Here is an 11,921-nt window from a genome sequence, read left to right as displayed (position 1 = left end):
ATATTTAAAGATTACACATTACATATATGATAAAGCAATATGTGATTTGGAACAAGCATCAAAAGCATGATAGAATAATTATTTTATCATATACCTAATAGACCAGATTGTGTGATCATTATGTGCCCTTGTGCAAGACTTCAATCTAACTCTAATGAATCATAATTTATTGATAACAAATGAATCATAATCTGAATTTTGATAGAAACAATTGTTTAAGGCAATTTGATCAAAACTTAGCTAGCATGCCTTATTGACAATTATCTTAAGCAAATAGAATCTAAGCTAAATTGATGTTGAAAATAAGAAATTGATTTGATCTTGATAAATCATTCTATTGTCTCACATGCTTGTACTTGAACCATATTGGTTAATGAAACCATCTCTTTAGTTCAAGTGATATGTGCTTGCTTATACTTAGGGAATCTCTTGAGTAAAGTGACTCAACATTCAACTAGTATCATATCTTATATCGAGTCATCTAGTTAAAAATATGGTGGATGAATGTTTTGTATCTTGAAGAAACTAATAACTTTCTTTCAAGGAAGAAAAGGAGCTTGCAGGATCCTTGAGCAAGAAAATGAGAGATTTCAACTTGAAGGATATCTCCACGTAAGATACAATAAACATTCTCATGCAAACAAGAGAGAGGACCTTCTTCAGCCAAAAGTTCATACATAAGAAATCTAGTAGGTATTTGACTGAAGAATGCAGAATGGATTGGTAATTCTAGATACCTCTCTCATAAATTAATTGAGCAAAGTCAATAACTTAAATCTTAGTATGGCATGGTTAAAATCTTTAATTATTAATTCCTTGATATCATGTCTATATATATGTATTGATTGACTTATGCTTTTAGAAATTGTTTCATGGTTTGCCCAAACTAAAATATATCTTTGCCTATGTCATAACCATGAACTACACAAGTTTATGCTTAAAATTTTTGATTTAAAATGACTTGTGAGAAGCTATGAATTCTTGAGCATAATGAAAATGTTGTTTGCATGATATACCTCTATATGATACATTTGATTATTTCTTTATTCTGCTCTTTCAAGTAAATTACTTGAGAATAACAAAGAGAAAGAGAGATAAAGAAAAGATAATGGATATTATTCAAGAGAAGTAAAATCTAAGTAAAGGCAAATACTCCAATCTTAAGAAAAAGCAAAACAAGCATAATATATTCAGCACTTGTGTGAGCATTCTTTTGGAAGGATAAAATCCGTAATGAATTACACTTAAATAGAGGGAGAGTTTAAAGTAAATAGTTTAACCTTTCTATATTGCTTATCATAGGGATGGTGCCAATGGGGAGGCTAGTGGTAGTACCCGGCACTATTTGACCCAACTATTCGGTGTAGGGCATATTAGGGACGGCACAAGAGGGAGGCTAGTGGTAGTACCTCGTGCCCCTTCCCAACTCCACCGGATAGGGAGCAAATAGAGTATAGAGCATAAGAAAGTTATAAATGAAAAACAAAGTAAATGAAAGTAGAATTAAGTCAAATTTTTAATCACTTGAAAACACACTTTAAGGATGAAATCAGTGCAAAATTATATTTAAATAGGGGGAGTTTATTTGAAAAGAATTGATTTTGATCCTTAACATTCTTACTCTTAATATTCTAATGCATGACTTAACACATAATATATTTTGCATATGGCATGATGCTTTAAATTATGGATTCTCAATATTTTGTAATGCTTCATGCTTGGACAATTTGATTGATTGTTTGAAATACTACATAAAATTTTTGTTTGTTAAGAAAATTCAGATTTGTCATTCACAATCATCGTTAAAATGTGAAAGTTGAAATGAGAAGAGAAAGATATCTCTATTTAGGCAAAATGAATTGATCTTGATCTATCTTTCTACTTGCCTAACTTTGATACATAATATCCTAATACTTGTTAAAATATCCTCCATTTTGTATCGAAACTCAATACTAAATACAAAGATTCTGAAAGTGCTCTAATGTTATTGAAATATGTGTTTTCAATCTTAGTAATTTAAGATGAGCTACAAAGTAGAAGATACATATCTCAAATTTTGAGAGCCTTCTTGAAAATTCTTATGAAAATTCAGAATCTGATTTTGTATAAAAGCTTAAACTCAATATGATTTCTAAATAAAATCTTAATTTAAGAAAAACAGAATTAATTTTGATGTCTTGGCTGATTGCTCCGATACGCATCCGAAACATATCCTTTCTTATCATTAAAATCTACTAATATTGGTCTAAATGATCAATGATCTTGATTGCAAGCAAATATTTTTAAATATATGATTTTATTTTGATATTAAAAATATTTATTATGCTTCATGTATACATTGCTGAAAAACTATGATTAAGAAATTGAGTTCTATAAATATATATATTTCAATGATCATCTATATGTTTTTCTCTCCTACATTATTAAAGATAAAATAGAGTGAATGATCTTAAAGCTAGAAATATTTCAGCTCACTCAAATGATTCTAAAAGAAAGAAAATGTAAATGCTTTTGAAAGAAACTGAGCGTCAAATGAATCATTTTCTGATTAATATTTCAGTACATTTTCTCAAAGATTAAGAGGAAGTATAACTTGTTCTTGATAGATTAAAAAGGGTGATTGCTATAAATTTTGAATAATTCTTGATCACTCTCCATTCTCGATATCATAGAATTTCAGTTCTATTCACGTTTGTCATTGAAATCTGAAATTCAACAAAAGAAAAGAATGATTAAAGAAGTACGCATCTTTTGAGGGGGAGCTTTAGATATTCAGTATCTTATCCTAAAGTTACTTCAATTTGATGTATACCTTAAATCTTATGGATTGATTTTTATGAACTTCCTTATATTGCAAGACATGCTTTAAATTACCTTGAGATGAGTTCTATAAAGGTTGTCTTATCTCAAACCTTGAGTCTTATGAAAATAAGCTGAAACTTATAGAAAATAAATTTTTGAGATTGACAATTTTATTGAACATTATCTTAGGATTCTAAACTCTTAAATGGAATGATCAATTGAGGGGGAGAAAGAAAATTTCAGAAGGAGAGGTCTTATGGAACTTAATCGCATAAATCTATAACTAAAGGAGAGAGAAAGAATACTAAATGAAAAGTGATTCTAATACTCTCCAATATGTATCATCTGAAATTTAAATCTGAAAATCTTTATGATACACCTTGAGGCGTGTTATTTGGTTAGTATATCTCATGCATCACTCTTGAACCAAATTGCAAATCTTAAGAGCCTCTAATTTAATGAAAAAGGAGGAGAATAATGTGTTAAATTTTCTTGAGTATCTCTTAGAAAATCTATTTTTTTTAAACTTCACTAATGAGCTCTAATTGGCTTGCTTTTTGGAACTTCAATTTTGTGCAAATTCATTATTTTATGTATCAAATTGTGCTTATTTTCTAAAGAAATAAAAGAAAGTCTTTAAAAGAGCTCTAAGATGTATCAAAAATTGCATGAATGTATATTTTGATATTTGTGCCCCAATGCTCCTATTATCATAAAAGAACTTTGAAGTCATTAAGAGAATTAATTAATTTGCTCTCATGGTTGATAAAATACTTAATAGATTGGGCAAAAGGTCCTAAATGAACAAGCTTTCATACTTATTATTGAAGAGAGGTTAGATTTCCATTCGTGTGGTACTTCTTGAATTAACTTAAGAAAGATTCCACCTACACTTGCTTAGAAAACTATCTGTGGTATCACATTCGATGTGTTCTGCTCTGAAATTATCTTAATTGGCTCTGATCTATGCTCATTAATCTGATTCTAATATTATTGCCTTGAGTTATATGATTCATATCCTTGCAATAATTTGACTTGCAAATCAGAGTACAATAAGGAAAAGAAATATATGAGCATTCTGATCTTTGTGCTTAATGTTTCACTATTTTTTGATGTTGTCAAAAAGGGGGAGAAATATTTAAGTATATGCTTATAATGCTTTTTGTATTGAGTACAAATCAGCTTAAATTGATTGTGTTAAGCTGATTGAATCTAAAGCAGTATCATGAAGTATGTTTCAAATATATATGTTTTCTACTTCATGCAACTTAGCTATGTATTACTTCTAGAAAACAATATCTTTTATATTGCATATACTCCAAGTTTTGTCATCATCAAAAAGGGGGAGATTGATGACCCAAAGATTGATTCATAGATTGATTTTGATGATCACAAAACCTTGAAGTATAGATACTAATGTTTATGTTGCAAGGAGAAAGATATTTATGTTGCAAGGAACATAGCAAGTTGGAAGAACACAAGAAGGCCTCTAAAAGCACTCAAGAAAAGTTGGAAGAAAGCTACAAGTTATTGGCCCAAGTCTCAAGTTCAAAAGATTCAAATTGGAGGAGCAAATTCAAGGAAAATTTAAAAGAATAGTCTTCGAGTCGACTCCTGAGGAATTCGAGTCGACTCCAATGCTTGGCGAGTCAACTCGAGAGTAGAACGAGTCGACTCCAGGGTGTAAAAGGCAGAAAAGTCAGAGAGGGATTTTCGACCCTGAGATTCGAGTCGACTCCTGAGGAATGCGAGTCGACTCCAATGGTTGTCGGGTCGACTCCAAAGAAAGCGAGAGTCGACTCTCAGTGGTACACAAGGGAAAACTCAGAGAAGCAGTTTTTGGACACTGAGATTCGAGTCGACTCCCACAAAGTCCGAGTCGACTCCAAAGACAGCGCAACCCCAAGACAGAAGACGGTATTTTCGTCTCTGAGAGGCGAGTCGACTCCAAGACAAGTCGAGTCGACTCCAAGGCAGCGCGGCTCCAAAATACAGAGGATCAGTTTTCCGACTCTGAGATTCGAGTCGACTCCCAGACAGCTCGAGTCGACTCCAAGGCAGCGCTACACTAAGATGGCAGAAGACCAACTTTCGCAAACTGAGAGCCGAGTCGACTCTAAGGAAGTTCGAGTCGACTCCAAGACTGGACGAGCCAAAAGACAGAGGATCGGGAGTTCGGGCTCTGAGATTCGAGTCGACTCCCAGGACAGTCGAGTCGACTCGACAGGACAAAATTCAAATTTGGATCCACGGACTACAGAGGATGAGCCGACTCCAAAATTGCCAGGTCAGCGCCAGAAGTTGGCGAGTCGACTCCGGGTTAAGTCGAGTCGACTCCCAGTCAAGACGGCAACTTTAATTCAAACTTGGAACAGTTGCCGAGTCGACTCCGGAAAAGCTCGAGTCGACTCCTGCTACAGCCGAGCCGACTCCTGATCGCGCGAGTCGACTCCAAACCCAACGGTCATATTGTCAGGAGCTGCAGACTGGTTCCAACGGCTCTATTTTTGTCTCTAACGGCTATATTCTTGTTTCCACTCCATCTAAAGCTATAAAAACAAGAAGAGAGCTAGGGGAGAATGCATGGAAGTGGGAGAAAACATTTAGGAAAGAGATTACAAGGAAAATCTCCCATAAGCACAAAAAGGGCCATCCAAAGAGAAATAGAGAGAAGAAGAGCTTCCAAGTGAATCCCAAAGCTTCCTCTCCATCAGTGTGCTGCCTCGGTGATCCTCTACTTCGTGCCAAATCAGAAGAGGGTCAAGTAAAGAAGAAGTCGAGCTCCTCCATCTTCAAAACTCGTTTGAGGGCTTCTCTTTACTCTGTTTGTTTATATTGTTATATTTGCTTGTTTAAGAAGCTTTGATTTGTTTTAAACTTTGTTTTATTATCTTGTAACTTGATTCAATCACGGGATTGAATCAAGGGGTTAAGGTTTGTTGGTGAGCCAAAGGGAAAACCAACGGTGTAAGGTTTGTTGGTGAGCCGAAGGGAAAACCAACGGAGATAGGTTTGTTGGTGAGCCGAGGGTAAAACCAACGTGAAAGGGTTTGATTGTGAGCCCGGGAAAACAATCGGGGTTGGTTCTAGTCGGTGAGCCTGGGAAAACCGACCGAGTTCGTTGTGATCTCGCAAAACAACAAGTTGGGTTGTGAGCTTGTAAAACAACCGACTGTAATCTGTAGGATTATAGTGAAATTCCCAAGAAGTCTTGGGGAGTGGATGTAGGTGCTGGGGTGCACCGAACCACTATATGTTTGCTGTGTTTGTAATGCTTTTTGTCATTATCTAACTCACACACTTACTCACTTAGATAAATTGCTTGCTTAACTATTATCCGCGAATTCTTTAGTTGCAAGCATACTCAATCAAGTCACATTCTATACATCAAACTGTCGCTAAGTTTAACTTTCACTGCGCATATATACAACTTAGCATAATTAATCAAAAAGTGCTAGAAGTAGCTTAAAAGTTTTAAAAGACCCAATTCACCCCCCCTCTTGGGTTGTATCTACTGGGCAACAATGCTGCGCACAAGTTTGCAGGCGGCCTCTTCAGATCCGAGGGCCGAATCATCCTCAAGTACGCGCCGCGATGACTCCCCGCTGAATTGGAGAATCATCGGCTGAATTCTCCCCAAGGCCAGAACCTCGGAGGGAGCCATGGCCTCGGCACATGCCGAGAATGTGGGAGGAACTGAAGTCCCAGGCCCACACCTTGGCTCAGAGTCCGGCCCGGACGGTTGAGTTGCGGTGGCAATCTCGAGACTTGGTCGGTTGGCGCGACCATCGCCTAGGTAGGAAGACCCCCCCCCCCCAGTCGTCGACTGGGGTACCTCGGCCTCCCCTACGAGCCCCCGGTTGGTCTCGGCCAAAGCAGGAGCAACAACTTCTCCCTACCCGACTTCATGGCCGGAAGCGACTCTCGCCTTTTTCGGCCTCCCCTCAAGATGAACCCCTTCGGGGGCGGCCCTCTTCCTCTTACAGATGGCCACCAACGTCTTGGTGTCGAAAATCATCCTTGTGATATCTAAAGACAAAAAGTCTTGTCAGCATCCCCGACATAAAAATAAAAGTAGAAAAAGTCAAATTACTCTTACCCTCGGGATGGGCCGGACTCAGGCCAAGATTCACCAAAGCCTCCTCGTTGAGCAGGTCGGTAAGCCGAGGAGTCTCTTTCAGTCCGAGCAAACTATCTAGGATTTTCTGCTTGGACTGCGACAACTGCGGGAGCCTATTATTCACCGAGGCAAACGGAAAGCTCCAGGTCGGATTAAATCCTCACGATCGCTCGGAGGAGATGTAGAAAAAATAATCCTTCCATCCATGGATGGAAGTGGGTAGGCCTCCAAATAGCTTACGACCTCCTCGAGGGGAGAAGTACCACCACCCTTTATTTATAGGGTTGCCTTTTAATAAAGCGGCTCCTGAAGATATTCACCAAGGGGGGGAGGCCGTGCGCTAGGCAGAGGGCAAGAAAGCCGATGATTAATCTCCATAAGTTCGGGGCGAGCTGCGAGGGCACCAGGCCATACGCCGTCAGAAGCTCGCCACGAACCTATGAAGAGGAAACCTCAGCCCTGCTTGGAGTGTATCTACATACACTCCGACCCAACCGTTTGGGGGATTGGTGACTCAGCCCCCGAGGCCCGGGAGTTCAAGAACGAACTCCGGAGGAATGACAAAACGGGCTCGAACCGAGCCCAGATCCTCATTGGTCATGAGTGAGCCGGGTGCATACGGGCTCGGGCCCACCTCAATTCCGACCTCTTCCCCCTCAGAAGAAGCCGGAATTTGCGATGGACCTGCATCGAACATCGATGCCCTCGTTGGCGAGTCCATTACCCAGGTTCTGAAACTACAAAGGAGGAGGAAATCAAAAAACTCTTTGAGCGACCGAAAGAAAGGATAAAATGCCTACCTGAAAACTTGCCGGAAAAGATGGATGAGCAAAGAAGAGGAATGACCCCCGAAAGGGAAAAACGACGGATGACGCAAAGGCTAGCCGAGAACTCCCAAGAACGCTCGAAAGAGAATTCCAACACTCCAGCAATGGCGGCTAGACCAGGGCAGAAGGAAGGTCAAGTAACGATCCTACGACCCCTTCTTCAGGCCTTATATAGGCCATTGCAGCGGCTTCGATCGAGCGGCCTAAATTGATCATACGGTCCGGAATCCGTCATGTGGCGAGCCCTAAGATGGCCTCAACAAATCTCTCCGAATCGCCTCACTAAATGCGGATCATTATGAAGGGCGCTTCGAAGCTCAAAATATTGATGATCGACCTCCCGCCTTCCGCCGGATGAGACACATCGGAGAAGGGAGCATTAATAGCCAACTCTTCATGCTCCGCCAAAAGGAATGCTTTAGGTGATGGGGAATTAATGGTCGAAACCCTCCTCGTCCCAATTCAACCACTTCCCAGAAAGAGACACCTACGTAAAACCCCGAAAAATTCCCGTAGCGAATTCTATTCTCAAAAAATCTAGTAGCTCGGACACCTCGAATCTAGCGCCGAGCTCTCAACCAAGAAGTGCGCCGAAGCCTACCCAGTCCAGTACGCGCCTCTTCTTATGAAATTAAAGTACTGGACGATCAGGAGTCCGACTACTTCCATCGTTCGAGCAGCAAGGCAGCTCGATCTCGGAAGTGGGGGTTATATGATAGAGGGAAAAACGGATTGTTCAGCCCACAACTAAAAGGCCGCCCAGTTTCGGCCCAGTAAATACCAATGACGAATGACTAAACCTTTACCTCGGCCCAGAGCCAGCTCGTCCTCGGAACTCCACCAACTCCGGACATTCGCCGACTCCTCCGATCGAGCTCGGGGTACCCCCTGATAAACGCGACCCATCCCGACCAAGTTCGAGATGCTAACCCCAGTAATGCACAACATACGCTCCGACCCTCGATCTCGGAGCGCTCCCTCGAGTACACCTCGTAACTCAGAAAACCGAGCCCTCCCAACCTACACCGAGCCCTCCCACCCTACACCAAGCCGGCCCCACTAAACGCCTGACGTGACTACTTAACGAGCTTGGCCTCGCTAACAACCACATCCACGCGCAAGCCCATGCCCACTTACGCGGCCGTACTCCACCACACTGCCGCGTCATGCCTCCATAACTGGCCAACAGCAGTTAGACGACACCTTTACTACTCCGACCATGCCCTGCTGTGACTGTCAACGCCCTACCATTTTTAAGAACGGGTTGTACCATACGTCACCTGCCTACCTAGGCTGCACGCTATCCGGCTTAGAGCCATACCGCCTCATGATGGGGACTGACAGTACCTCTGTCATCCGGGCCACTCCACCGAGGCTGTAAATAGCTCGGTCTGGTAATTCCTAAAAGAGGCTCTCTTGGCTGGTCCAAAAATTTGCCTGCTCTAATTTGATCGTTGGACAGCCCTCATCGGAAAAATCGGTGAGGTTTTGTGCAGGTCCGCGACCGTCACGCAGGAGTTAGTTTCCGTCTTCCCCTCTCCACACCGGCGGCTCCCTCGGCTCAACCGGTGTGGTCACCCTCGGGCCAAATTTGAACCACAGCAAGAATAAATTGTGATTTTGAATTAAAATTACAAGTCTTCAAATCTAAATATAATATTCCAACTATATAGTTAAGGTAATAATCTCCATCATCAACATCTATGCCCAAAAATACAACTACTAAACTAAATCATTCTAGTTATAAAATTTTGAAAATATCAGAGAAACCTAAAAATTCTACTAGAATTCAATTTCTGCTAATCTCTCTACGGGAAAATAGCTTGCAAGGTTGGCAACAGCACAAGTGGGTTTTGTGAGGTGAGGAGCCTCATCCACAATGGATACTAATTTATTCTGTACTTTGTGTGGTAAAGAGATTAGGCTTCATCATCTATTGAATCTACTAAGCAACATGCATGAGTTTGGAAGAAAAGTCATAAAATGATAGCTATACTTTTATTTGAGAAAAATATTCGTGCTGCCACAACTTATTATTGAGAACTACTTGGGAACAATTAGAGCAATTTACTAGATTTAAGTCCTTAATAACACAGTGATTTGGTATAATCCGTAGGACTCTAAAATGGTTCGGGTCGAATTATCTACCGAATAATTGTGTTTGTGCTGAAGTCATATATCTGTGCCTTCCCAATAATCAGGACCTTGCAAGCTATTTTCCTAGACTTCATGGCAGTTTGATTCGTAAAGAAGGAAAGCCCTAGAGCTCATCATGTATGGTTAAGAGGTATGGAAAGATAGCCTAGCAACTTCTATGAAGTATGGGAAAATGACTTAGCAATTAGAGGTTATGGGTTCAATTCCTATAGTGCATTTCCAATAATTTAGACTTGGGTGATTATAATGCCGGCAGATTTTGGTCCTTTTCTCTTTAAAAAAAAGTTCCCAACTTATGGATCTTTGTTATGTAAGTGCGGAAAAGTTTTTATAACTTGTAATGAAATTTTCTTGGATGGTCTTTCTATAAGAAGGATTGTTCAAAAAAAAAATTGCAAAGTTGGACTGCAGAATTACTTCTGCATTTATTTGCAAACACAAATGCTTTGAAATATGTAAGGTAAGATAAACTTTGCTTTAATACCAACAATATGAAGTGTGTTTATGATGCAATCATCCTATAAACCTTTTAAGACAAATCATGGAGAATCAAAATTTTCTAATATCCATATGTAACATAAATTTGAATGCTTTAGTAAGATTTGTTTTGCTAATCTTCTATAATAGCATATGTATGCGTGAATGCTTTCCCGTTTTTAATTTAGATTGCCTTCTAAAATGTACTCTGAGTAGGTAGTAAAAGTGCTTTAATTTATCTTAAAAAAAGGCAACCGCCAAACCATATGCACCAAGAGAAGATAATATATATGCTATATGAAAGGGAACGTCCACAATTTTATATGACGCTGCAATCTTTTAATTCTTTTAATCTCTTTAAGGTAAAATTTGTAAGTTGATTTGAAAAGAGAAGTTAATGCGTAATTACTTTGACATATCATTATTCTTTCATCTTTATTACTTCCATTGTTGTTGAATTTATGAAAATGTCCTCTATAATCTATTTCAGGGAAAAGAAGTTAAAATAATGCACTAGAGCAAGCATCAAATTTTAAGATTATATATTTTAAACTATCAAACTAGAACTAAATCTAAAAATAATAAGAAAGCAAGAACTATAAATAGAAAGAAAAATAGGTTAGGCTATTGATTGTCATGTGTAATGCATGCAAAAGTGTGTTGCCGTCTAAGGAAGTCTCCTTTTAAGTTGCACAACTGGACATGTCACACTTACCAAAGGTCCATCAAGAAAGATAGAAATAAAATAGTTAAATAAATGGGTGCTAGTAGAATTTTCCAATTACCTCATCTAAAGAGTACCTACGAGCATTTTAAACCACAACTGTTAATACTTTAAAACAAAGTATGATTCTTTTTCCTTGTAGAAAGTGTCGATAAGCAGCATGCCATGCAAAATGAGGTAGTCCTTCTCAGTTCCGCAATATCCATAGCCCTCTTAAACTTTGGAAGAGACATGATTTAAGTTTGAGTCCCAATAAGTAATCCAGTAATGAATAGACCTCATTGATTTTGTGTTTTTTTTTTTGGTACATCAGTAATGAATATCCCAAATAAAGATCCCGAAATGGTGCGCCACAAAGGATGCCATCCAGTCCGCTGCACTATTAGCCTCTCGAAAAATCTGGATAGCACAGTGAGAGGTGCACTCCCTTAACAGTCCTCTCATTAATTTTATTAATGGGCACCTTCAATGTAGCATATTTGTTATTATTTTTTTAAAAAATTAAAAATAATTTATTTATTAAATTTTTTTGGTATACAAAAAGGTAGGGGCCCAGTACATACCATACGGTTGTTACATGTGCAAACAAAATTTGGCTCAAGGTCGGTGAAATAGAGGGCTGGTCCTGATAAAAAATTTCATGACCGTTGAGTGTCGGGACCACAATCTAGTTAGCAGTATGCTTAGCTTCTCCGTACATATGAGAGGTCTGAAAATTAATTATAGCAGTCTTCCAAAGAAGAGTATCGATCATCAATGGGTTTACTTTAATTGTACTAGCGGGATGAGAGATTATCTATATTATAACTGTAGA

The sequence above is a fragment of the Phoenix dactylifera genome, chromosome 2 (assembly GCF_051530095.1).
Source record: "Phoenix dactylifera cultivar Ajwa chromosome 2, Ajwa_hap1_PhDact_Kaust_v1.1, whole genome shotgun sequence".
Classification (NCBI taxonomy): domain Eukaryota; kingdom Viridiplantae; phylum Streptophyta; class Magnoliopsida; order Arecales; family Arecaceae; genus Phoenix; species Phoenix dactylifera.
Note: the sequence above shows the minus strand (reverse complement) of the source record.